Genomic DNA, 12804 nt, shown 5'->3' with positions numbered 1-12804 from the left:
AAACCGGAAGTGGCGCTGTGGCTCAAGTGGTAGAGCGCTGGCCTTGAGCTGAAGAGCCTCAGGGACAGCGCCCAAGCCCAGAGTTCAGGCCCCATGATCGACCAAACAAAAAACAAAAAACTCTATTATAAAACTGTAGTTATAAAAACAGCTTGGTATTGGCACAAAAACAGGCCCAAGGACCAATAGAATTGAAGACCCAGACATGATCTTACAGACCTATGGCCACGTAGTCTTTGATAAAGGAGTCAAAATTATCAGAAGAAAGACAGCCTCTTCAACAAATAGTGCTGGCAGAATTAGCTATACACAGAAAACTGAAGTTGGATCTTTACATATCACTCTACCCAGAATCAACTCCAAATGGATCAAATACCTCAAGGTAAGAGCAGTTACCCTAAAACATTTCAAGAAGGGATATGGGATATACTAGGGCTCCTTGACACAGGTCAAAATTTCCTAAATAAAGATCCAGAAACACAACAAATCAAAGAAAGGCTGGATAAATGGGATTGTATTAAGCTGCAGAGCCTCTGCATGGCAAAGGACATAACTAACAAGATAAATAGAAAGACCACAGATTGGGAAAAGATCTTCACTAGCTATACCACAGACAAGGGCCTCATATCAAAATATACCTAGAGCTAAAAAAAATTAAACCCCCAATAACAAATCCTCAAAGAAACAACCACCCCATTAATAAGTGGGTTAAAGAATTAAAAAAAGAGAGACTTTTCTGGAGAGGAAATAAGAATATCCAATAGACACATGAGAAATGACCATAAAAGAAATGTAAACAAAAATCACATTGAGATTCTACCTCACTCCAGTTAGAATGGCCTTTATCAAGAAAACAAATAATAGTAGATGCTGGTGGGGATGTGGCCAAAAGGCAATGCTACTACACTGTTAGTGGGAATGTAAACTGTTTCAACCACTCTGGAAAGCAGTATGGAGTTTCCTCAAAAGACTAAACATAGAACTATCCTATGATCCAGCAATCCCTGGGCATTTACCCAAATGAACGCAAACAAGACCAGACCAGGTATATCTTAAAGGACTTTGACCAGATATATCTAACGTGGAATTTTACATTGCTTCCATTTTAAATAAGTGTGCCATAAATGCAAGCTATACATGGTTGTGTTTTGGGTGGAAATCTAGAGAAAGAAGGCTCTACTTTCACAACCTTGTACTAGGCATTCAAAATAATCTTTTCTATTTTAAACTTTTGGAATATACGAGTTGACATCTAGCTTGTATAAATTTTAAAATTCTGATAGATGTTAGGTTAATTCTAATTGTACATCAAAGTAATAATCCATATTGACCAAGTACATTAAGCCCTGTAATCCAAGAGTTTTTCAATATTAAGAAAATTAGGATATCTTAAAAATAATAAGAAAAAGAATCACTGAATAATCATTTAATGTGATTAAATGACATCTCATAGATTATATATGAACTTATTTAAGAAAAAATGCCTCTTTGAAAAGTATAAAAGTTTGGGTGCTCATGGCTCATGCCTACAATCCTAGCTAATCAGAAGGCTGAGATCTGAGAATTGTGGTTTGAAGCCAACCCGGCCAGGAAAGTCTGCAAGACTCTTATCCCCAATTAACAACCAAGTGGTAGAGTGCTAGCCTTGAGCAAAAAAGCTCAGGTCCTGAGTTCAAGTATAAAAGAAGGGTATTTGGAGGGCTGGGAAGGTGGCTCAGTGGTAGAGCGCTTGCCTTGCATGCATGAGGCCCTGGGTTCGATTCCTCAGCACCACATAAGCAAAAAGAAAAAAGCCGGAAGTGGCGCTGTGGCTCAAGTAGTAGAGTGCTAGCTTTGAGCTGAAGAGCTGAGGGACAGCGCCCAGGCCCAGAGTTCAGGCCCACGACTGGAACCAAAAAAAAAAAAAAAAAAGAAAGGTATTTGGATATAGTGGTAGAATGATTGCCTAGCCTGAGGGCCTAGGTTCAGCAGTAGCAGCAGCAGCAGCAACAGCAACATCAACAACAACACACACATACACACATACCCCATATATGTGTATCTATGCACACATATGAAAGACACAGCTTTATTGATTAAAATTTCTTTTTCTTCCCATGCTGAAAATTAACTCAAGGCCTGTATATGCTAGGCAAGGAAAAAAAGTGTTTTCAACTGTCATCATAATACTTTTCTTGGTGAGAAAACCTCCAATAACTTTCTTCTGGAAATTTAATACAACATAAAAGGTCAAAACAAAAATAAGAAGTGTAAATGTTAGAAAGTTACATTATTAATATTTATAGATAAAATGATTAAATAGCTAGGAGATTCAAAAGGATTGTCAATACTATTAACAAAATAAGCCTACATAAATCAAATTGATAGTGATAGATATATTGTATTCCTTTTAGGGAAATATAGCCATTTTAAAGATGTCAGCACTTCCCAAATTAATTCATAGAGTTTTTCCAGTTTATTTCCTATTATTTTTTTATTTAAATGTGTTTTATTTTTGTAGTATAACAAAATGATTCTGAAATTCATTTGCAAAAAATAAACACACTACAGTAGCAAAAATGAAATAAAAGAATAAGGAATAATTTATTCTACTGTGTTTGAATCAAAGCAGAATAAAAACATAAAAATGCATAGCAATAAGATTAAAACAACATGGGCCTTGGGAACAATACACTTAGGTTTGAATTCTAGGCTCTGACATCTTTGACAGTTAACATCTATAAGTAAAATATATATTATAGACTCTAATTGTCCTATTCCCCTATTCTACTCGCATGTTCATATCCTTGTCATGGTCTTATGAGAAGTACTCTTCTCTTGCCTTTGGGCTTGGTCATGTGAATTAATTTGGTAGGCAGCATACAGGAAGAAGTAACAGAGTTTCAATTCCAAGCCTAGGCCTTCAGAAGCTCCTATATTTCTGTTTGTTCTTCTGGCCCTCTGCTGTCACCCTAAGAGTTATTCCTCCTGCACAGCTGCCCTTTGAGCCTGGGCCCATGGTGAACACATGGAGCCCAGCTGCCCCAGCTGCCCTACAGATCCATGAGAATAGACCATTGCTGCTTTGAGCTATTGAGAATCAGTCAATAAAACGTACTAGCTGTTTCTGATGGATGATTCCCAGGAATCTCCAGATTCCTTTTTAAACTTAATTGGCCCAAAGGTAGATGCATGGCTAGTTTTAACTGCAAAGGAGGATGGGAAATGTGGCCAACTAAAACTTAGTATTCAATTACTTGGGAAGAAAAGGAAAATGGATTCAGTGAGACAACTAGCAGTCTCAACCGTATGTCATATTTATTTGTTTCTAAATGTATTTTCATTGTGTGTGTATATGTGTTAATGTGTGTGTGTGTGTGTGTGTGTGTGTGTGTGTGTGTATGTGTGTGTTGTTAGGGATAGAATCTAATCATACGTTCTGTCACTGAGCTGAATCAACAGCCCAACTTATATTTCTTATAAATGAAGTAATTCTGGTAATTTATCTATTCATTTTTTCCCACTTGCCTCTGCCTAACATAATTTGACCATTTCCCTTTGGGTTGCTTCCAATATTTTCGTAATTCAAATAGTGCTAAACCAAAGTGCTTGTATATTCATATTTGTGAAAGTTTACAAATATTTTTTGGAAGAATTTTTAGAAGTGGGATTTCTGATTTGTAACATACATGTATTTTGATGTAGAAAGGTGCTATAAGTTTACTTTCTAAAAAGTCTTTTTTTTTTTGTTGGTCATGGGGCTTGAACTCTGGGCCTGGGCACTGTCCCTCAGCTCTTCAGCTCAAGGCTAGAGCTCTACCTCTTGAGCTACATCATCACTTTCAGTTTTCTGGTGGTTTATTGGAGGTAAGAATTTCATGGACTTTCCTGCCCGGGCTGGCTTTGAGCTGCAATCCTCAGATCTCAGTCTCCTGAGTAGCTAGGATTACAGGCGTGAGCCACCAGTGCCTGGCTAGTAATTTTTTTTAAAACAATTTTAGCATTAATAAATGCTCACATCCCTGGCCATAAAAGAAAGGCAAATCAAAACAATATTGAGCTTTTATCTCACTCCAGTCAGGATGGCCAACATAAAAAATATGAACAATAATTAATGCTGGTGAAAATGCAGGGAACAAGAGCTCCTAACACACTGCTGGTGGGAATGTAAATTAGTGTGAACAGCATGGAAGTCACTATGGATACTCCTCAAAAAACAAGTGATGACCAAGTGATATCATTCTCAGGCATATTTATCTGAAAGACTACATGATTGGATAAAACAAAGGCACCTGCACATCCATATTCATTGTAAGCATTAATCTCAATAGTCAAGTTATGGAAACAGTCTAGCTATATCCTCAAACAGATAAATGGATAAAAAATAGGTGATAATGATATGTACATACATACACACATATGCATATACAGAATATAATGTTATTCAGATATCAGGAAAACTGAAAATTATATCATTTTCTTTTCTTTTTTCTTTTTTGGGTCCGGTCATGGGGCCTGAACTCTGGGCCTGGGCGTTGTCCCTCAGCTCTTCAGCTCAAGGCTAGTGCTCTACCATTTGAGCTACAGCACCACTTCCGGCTTTTTTCTTTTTGCTTATGTGGTGCTGAGGAATCGAACCCAGGGCCTCAGGCATGCAAGGCAAGCGCTCTACCACTGAGCCACCTTCCCAGACCCCAAATTATGTCATTTTCATGGAAATAGATGGATCTGGAAAAGAAATTCATATTGAATGAAGTACACTAGGCTCAACAAGACAAAAGGTACATGTTTTCTTTCATGTGGATTTCAGACCACAAAATGCAACCTCTTATGTAAACACATACAGGGCATATGCATGTAGACTCAAGCATGTTAACTAAAGTATAGTACATGCAGGAGTCAAACTCTCTGGAGTAAATCCTTTGAAGAATTAAAAGACAGTTTAACAAAATGAATAAGGAAGCTGAATGGGAGAGGTAGTAAGAGAGGATGCATGGATGAAAGGGGAATGGAGAACAAACAGAGTCATAATATTCAATGTCCATATGTCAAAAAGGAAGTGAGAAGCTTGATGGATTCTGTGGGGAAGGGAGATGTGGAGGGGGAGAATGATGGAAGGGTGACTGATCACGGTATACTGAACACATAAACAGACATGTTAAATTGTAACCCCCCCTTGTACAATCCTTTGAAAATTAAATAATAATAATTTAAATTTTAAATGGGCATATGAAAATACCTATTGTTTTTGTTAATTAACTTTATTGGTATATATCAAATGGCACATGAAACAGGTTTCATCATCTTGACAAATTTTTTTCTTTCTTACAGTTTTAAAGCATTTATTTAGTAACGAAAAAATAAAAGCCACTCAAAAGAATGAGCAGCAGGATCCAGAAACTGATTGTCCCATCTTGACATTTCTATACATGGATTTAAAATATACTTTGCTCATATCTACACTTCTATTACTATTTTGATTCCCCTTTTTCCCTTCCTTCCCTCTTTCCTTTCTATCTTGCTAGCAATCCCAATTTTACTTTCATAATCTTTTTGTTTTGTTTCCCCTTGGCTTCCACAAGTGATGAAAAACCTGTAATACTCATCTTTGTGGGATTGCATTACTTTAGTTTGCATGATTTCCTGTTCCATTCAGTTTTCATGATACAATGTCAGTCTTCTTGAATGAAATAAAGTATGAACTAACTAATAAAAAATTTCAGGGGGCTGAGAAGGTGGCTCAGTGGTAGAGCGCTTGCCTTGCATGCCTGAGGCCCTGGGTTCGATTCCTCAGCATCACATAAGCAAAAAGAAAAATGCCGGAAGTGGCGCCGTGGCTCAAGTGGTGCTAGCCTTGATCTGAAGAGCTGAGGGACAGTGCCCAGGCCCAGAGTTCAGGCCCCACGACCGGACCAAAAAAAAAAAATTTCAGGAAGTGGAGCTGTGGTGGTAGAGCACTAGCCTTGAGCTAAATTGCTCAGGGATAGCACCCAGCTGCTAAATTCAGGCCCCAACCAACAACAACAAAAAGAAAAAAGAAAGAAAAAGAAAAAGACTGTAATATAGGGAATTATAATATGAAATACAAAGAAAATCACCAAAAAATAATAAACACCCAGATTAAATTTTTGCTAGGTGTTGGTGGCTTATGCTTGCAATCCTAGCTACTCAGGAGCCTGAGATCTGGGAGGATCCTGATTCAAAGCCAGCCTGGACAAGAAAGTCCATGAGAATCTTATCTCCAGTAAACTACTCAGAAAAAGCCAGAAATGGTATTGTGGCTCAAGTGGTAGAGATAGCTTTGAGCAAAAGAAGCTCAGGGACAGTGCCCAGGTCCAGAGTTCAAACTTCAGGACCAACAAAAAATATTCAGGACCAACAAAAAATAATTAAAAAACAAAAAGAATTTCATTCTTCTTGGAGTAAAACTCCATTGTGTGTAGATAGATAGCCTATCTCTATATATATCACATTTTCTCTATCAGTTTTCTTTATCCGTTTATCTGTTGATTAGAACCTAGACTTATCCACAATTTGATTATTATGGATAGTGCCCTGAAAAATATGGGTGTACTGGTATCTCTATACTAAGCTGGTTTTGAATTTGGGATATATATGTATATGAATATATATAACACGTATGCATGTATACATATACACACATATGTATATGTATACATGCATACGTGTTATATATATACACACATATGTATATACATGTATAAACACACACATATATACAAACATAATGTATATATTCATACACATGTTCATAATATGTATACATCCAGAAGTGGCATGCCTAGATCATTTTATTTCTATTTTATTTTAATTTACTTTTTTGTAATTCTGGGGTTTGAACTCAAGGGCTTATACTCACTAGGCATGAATTCTACCACTCAAGCTACACTATCAGCCCTTTTTGAGTTTATTTTTTTAGATAGTGTCTCCCAACTATGCTTGGGCTGGCCTGGATTGAAATCCTCCTATTTGTACTTCTCTACATAGCTAGGATGACAGGTTTGTGCCATCACACTTAGCCATTAATTGAGATAGAGTTGTATGAATTTTTTGCTTAGCTGATTTCCTAACTTTCTCCCTCACAAGTAGCTAGGATTACAGACATGAGCCACTATGCGCAGCTTCTTTTTTTTTAATTTTGTAAGAATCCTATGTACAGACTGTAAATCAATTTCTGAGAGAATATCAAAACCTTTAAACTACTGCTGCTAGTACTTTAATTATAAACCTTTATCCTGCAAAATAATTCTAAATGCAAAATGAATTCTATAAATATTTATGCATAATAACATTTATGTATAATAGTGAAAACCTGCAGAAAAATGAAAGTTTTAAATAAACAAGGTAAATTATTATAAAGCATCATGTAGCAATTACTATAATAATCATGAAGACTTTAAAACCATGGAAACTACTTATGATATAATGTTTATTTAAAAATGGCAAGGCTAAATTAAAAGTGTAATAAAATGTTCTAAACAGATGTATTTTGTGTGAGTATCTATTGTTACTACAGCCTTTTACTTTATTACTTTATTTATTTATTTTTTATTTTTTGGGCAAGCGCTCTACCACTGAGCCACCTTCCCAGACCCTACTTTATTACTTTATATATTTCCTAGGTTTTCTTCCATGAAGATGTTAGTCCATCTGTTGGGGTTGCTGTAACAAAATACTAAGAAATCAGAAATGTGTTTATACAGTTTTAGAGATTGGGAAATCTAAGGTCAATGCAGATTCCGTGAGAGCCTACTAGTTCACTGATGGTGATACTTGTGTGTTCTCACATGGTAAAAAAGCAAGGAGACTTTCATTGCTAGCTTCCAGATAGGAGCACTAATCTCATTCATGGGGACTTGCACCCTCTCCCATGACTTCATCCCCTTTGTTTATTAGACTTTAAAAAATAAGCTTTTTTATTTTTTTAGTGTGGGTCCTGGTGCTTGAACTCTGGGTCTGGGTCTGTCCCTCAGGTTTTTCTCCACATAGCACTCTATGGCATGAGTCACAGCTCTATTTCTGACTTTTTTCTTGCCCAGGCTGTCTCCTTGGTGGCTAGGAACCTCCTGAGTAGTGAGGATTATAAGTGTGAGCCCCCAGTGCCCAAGCTGTTTAGGCTTTTTACCAAAAATAAATAAATAAATAAATATCTCAACAATTTTGAGGATATTGGTCAGATATATTGTAGTATGTTCCTGGAGTGAAATTTGTCTGATGAATTTCCTCATAATGAGATTAGAGTTCTGTGTTTGTGACAGAACATAGAGATACAGTACTCTCCTCATGCTAGCCTATAAAAGGCACTTGCCATCAGTATGACTTATGATTGCTGCTTTTAACCTTGATTGACTGACTGAGGAAGTGTCTTCTATTATGTAACTACTCTTCCCCACCATGCTTTGAGGCTGTGACTTTTCAAAATAAGTCACCGTACTTAAGGATTGAGGGCTATGCCTTCTTGAAAGTGGAGTATTTTGTTATTTTGTTATTAACCATTTACATCTTCAATGCATCTGGAATTTATTCCAACATATGATACATGATACAATGAACACTGGGGCTTTCTTCTACCTCTGTTTGTGTAATAGGAATGTTTTTCTTTTAAGGTACTCATAATGGAGAATTTCAACATTCTGGTCTCTAAAGGAAAACCTGCTTTTTCAGATCAAACAGAGAAATCTCATTCCCCTTTCCATACTGATTTTTTTTTTCTTCAGATAAACCAATCATTGGTTTTGGCATAAACCAAATAGTTAGATAGTGAGGAATGGTCTAGTTTACAGTTTCAGCTAATGACAAAAAAAGCTGTAGCAGTATTATGGGAAAGGAGGCTCCTCTTTCTTTTAAGTAAGCTACCAGATTACAGAATTTTTCTATTCAAAGGCTCTTTGATGTGCAGCTCTGAAGCTTGGAATTTTGTAATCTATTTAGTCTTAGGATGAGGGTGACACTAAAGAACAAAGACCAGAGAGACAAAAAAAAAAGAATAGATAAAAGCCTCAGCATCTTTAATATCAGTATTTAGATACTAATTTAAAGTATCCTTAAAACCTACTCTGGATTTCTGGGGGTCTTTTGGTTAAATAAGCCCTTTATTGGGAAAGACAGTCAGAGCCTTTCCCAATATAAAGAAGCCAAACTGGCTAAAGGGATAGAATACTGATTTAACTTTAGTTCACTTTTCCCAAAAGCTAAACAGTTGTCTGCCATTACAATCTGGTGACTGATCCATTTTCTTCTGCAATTTAAAATATCACTTTTTCAAAAAACAACATTGTCATATAAAGATTGAATCTGTGCTGGGATCATTATTCATTGCATATATAAGTTACCTATTTCCAAATTAATACTACACTATTTTAATTTCCATAGCTTTATCATAGGTTGTGCCTCTTCCCCAGGACAAGTCTATCCTAATTATTTGCTTTTCAAACATTTATTTTCTCTTTTAATATATGTCTATCTGTACCTGAGAATTGTTAAATTCCATAAAAAATCTTTCTGAGACATTTTATTGGTATATATAAATTGTATAAAGGTGTCTCATTAAGACATTTCTGTACATGCATACAATATGCTTTGATCAAATTCCCTCCCTCAATTACTCTTTCTCATTCTCCTCCTTAGTAGTTTTCAACATTTTATTTTCACACACTAACTATACTAAGCCCACTTTCACCCTCTCTTTTTGCCCTCCTCACTCCTAATACTTACTGCCCAAAAATCCAGAGGCCAAAAAAGTTTGAGAATTGAAGGTATAGATAATTATTGGATATTGAAAAGTACTGCAAGTGAAATCATTTATTGTTCACATAAACCAATTCTCTGAGTTTAGAGTGAATCTTGAGATTTGTAATATACTCTTTATCATTGAAAATTCAGTCTATTTTAGAAGCCATACGAGACAGAGACAATACAGTTATTTCAACAGGGAATGTTTAATATATGAGGAATTCTTCATCATATCAGAAACTTGGAACAACAAGGGTGTAGTTAGTAGAAATAAAGAGAAGGCTGAAGAATGCAGGTACTGTGTTAATGTTTAGGATCTCCCCAAATTTAGGTTAAAATTGCAACCTCTCAAGTGATCATTTGGAGATAAGGCTTTGAGAGGTGATTTGCAAAGGCTTCATTAATGGCTTAAGAGGCTTTCGGAATCTGTCCACCTCTTTCACAATGTGAGGACAGAGGGGAAACAAGCCATCTGTGAATCAGAACATGGGGTCTCACCAGACAGCTAATGCCCATTCCTCAAATGTGAACTTCCCAGCTCCAGAACTTTGAGAAGTGAATTTCTATGCTTACATCAGTTTATGGTATTTTGTGATGGCAGCCTGAGGGGACTAAGAAAATACAAATTTATTAGGAGCAATGTTCTCCCTGGGGCTGAGATAGTATACTACAGTAACACCTCTTCTCTAACCCTCAGGCTTGAGGCCCAGACCTTGTTGGAGAAGATACAGTTGTGTCTTCCTAACTGACAGGGACATTGCTGAGGTTTTATCCTGGCTGAACTTGATAGAAATCTTGATGGAAGGTCTTCCTTAAGTAAAATAAAATTTAAAAAAGGAAATTCTTCCTTTAGGTTGCTGTGGAAAACTATTCCTGACCAGCTGTTTCACCAGGGGAGGAGAAGGGGGGCCTGAGAGGGCCAACTACTGGCTACTAGGCTCCACAGATGCTCTGCCCCACAGGAACCAGTGCTGGAGAAGCTGCCCATGTAACCTAGGGAAGGAATTTGTATCAACCAGAAAGGAAAATTCTTTCTTTCCCAATGTCTCTCTAGTGTCCTCTGTTTACAAAGTAAAACATCTAATTCCATTTTAAAGAGCAGGCAATGGAAAGTGAATTTAGAGCTGAGAGGAGATAAAATGACAAATGGCACACTAATTTTTCTTAATATATGGTTTTTGGATTAGTGGTGTCTCTCATGTTGGGGCATGATTCATGTGGTAGTATGCTTGCCTAGCAAGCACAAGGCCGTAAACTTAACCCTTGATGTCACAATTCTCCATGTATTCTTTGTGTGGAATTCTATTCATTCACTCACCAAACCCATATTCAGAGACTATGTTTTAAGTACTTATTTGTAACCAGACTGCTGCTTAATAAGAACTGTCCCCACTCTTTCTTAAAAATAGAATCCCTAAGAGGTACTGGTACCTGTAATCCTAGCTACTCAGGAGGCAGAGATCTGAGGATAGAGCTTCAAAGCCGTATGAAGCAGGAAAGTCCTGCTTATCTCCATTCTTATCTCCAATTAATCATCAAGAAGCCAGTGTCTCTACTGGAAGAATACTAACAGTGAGCAAAAAAGCGAGCAAAAAAGCTAAAAGACAGAATCCAAGCCCTAAATTCAAGCTCCAGGATTGGCAATAAATAAATAAATAAATAAATAAATAAATAAAATAAAATAGAATCCCAGTTTTGTGTTTCTCCTTGCTATAGTTGTCAGGGAAGGTTGACCCCAGCCTAGCTGTATGGCCAGAATTTCAACTGAGCTAAAGAGGCTTTGGTGATCCCTTTTCCTTGCCCACCATGGGTCTGTCACATCATTCTGGCCAATTGGACATTAGTGGGAATGCAGGAAGACTTACAGGGTAGGTTTTTCCATCATCTTAAAAAAATGTTATTCACAAAAAAAAATGTTATTCGCAAGGAATTTTCTTGCTGGATATTGTCAGACTTTAATTTGATAACTGAAATACTGGTGGTCATTTTGGGCCTTTGAGAGGAAGAAGGTAATTTGAAAACCCTGCTGCAGTACAGCGCAACAGGACATTATAAGAAATGAAAGAATCATTCAAACCTAAAAACATATTAAGTTTCTTGTTTTAAAAATAACTTTAAATTGCTACTTGTAGTAAACTGATATGGCAGACTGTTGGGATGACACATATAAGTAAGATACTATCTTTGTTCCCAAGAGACTCAGAGTCTGCTCAGAGAAAAAATGAAACAAAAGTGTAAGATTGCTTTGATCAAAGAGGTTAGTGGTTGAATTCAGATGCACCAAGAAAGGTTTAAGCTAACTCTAAAACTGAGATAGAAAAAGAGAAGCAGATTGAGAATTTTTTTTTATAAAGTTGTCTTTACAAAAGAAATATTCCCAAATTTTTCAGTAAGTAAAAAATTACATAATAAATGGCATACATTTGATCTTTTTTTTTCTTATTTTGTGTGTATATGTGTGTGTTTCTAGAGTTTTAACTCAGCTTTGTGCTTGCTAGGCATATGCTCTATTACTTGAGTCATATTCCCTGTCCTTTTTATGCTAGGTATTTTTTCCTATTATTTCTTGCATTTATGCCCAGGCTGGCCTGGCCTGTGATCTGTCAATATATGCTTCCTGCTTAGTTAGTAGGACATATCCACACCACAGTACCTAGCTTATTATTGGCTGAGATAGAGGTCTCATAAACTTTTTGTATGTGATAGCCTGGAATTGAGATCCTTCTAATCTCCACCTCCTAGTAGCCACAAATACTTGCAAGAACCACCAGACCCATCCTCGATCTGAGTTATATCTCTGCCCCAAACTATTGCCAGTAATAGTAGAAAATTATTATCATTTGTTGATTAATGTTATATTTCAAAAATGTGAATAAGAAGAGAATTGTAGATTCAAGAAACAGAAAACATTTTATCTTAATATTCTCTTACAAAGGCTTGATGTTGCATATATTCAATTACAATGGATATGATTCTTCTTACCATATCCCAAATTGCATTATTTCTCTCACATTTCTCTTAGCATGTGTGATAGCGTGGAATAAATGTCCACCAAAGTCTTGGTTAAAGTCT

The 12804-nt window shown here is 36.4% G+C and overlaps 1 long non-coding RNA gene across 2 annotated transcripts in view; it reads right to left on the bottom strand.

Moving 5' to 3' along the window:
* Positions 1–12804, bottom strand: part of LOC138805893 (uncharacterized) — a 58928-nt gene that overhangs the window by 43057 nt on the left and 3067 nt on the right. The window lies entirely within an intron of this gene.

This window comes from Dipodomys merriami, unplaced genomic scaffold, assembly GCF_024711535.1.
Source record: "Dipodomys merriami isolate MVZ:Mamm:240054 unplaced genomic scaffold, mDipMer1.0.p SCAF_4, whole genome shotgun sequence".
NCBI lineage: Eukaryota > Metazoa > Chordata > Mammalia > Rodentia > Heteromyidae > Dipodomys > Dipodomys merriami.
This window is presented reverse-complemented; position numbering and strand designations above follow the sequence as displayed.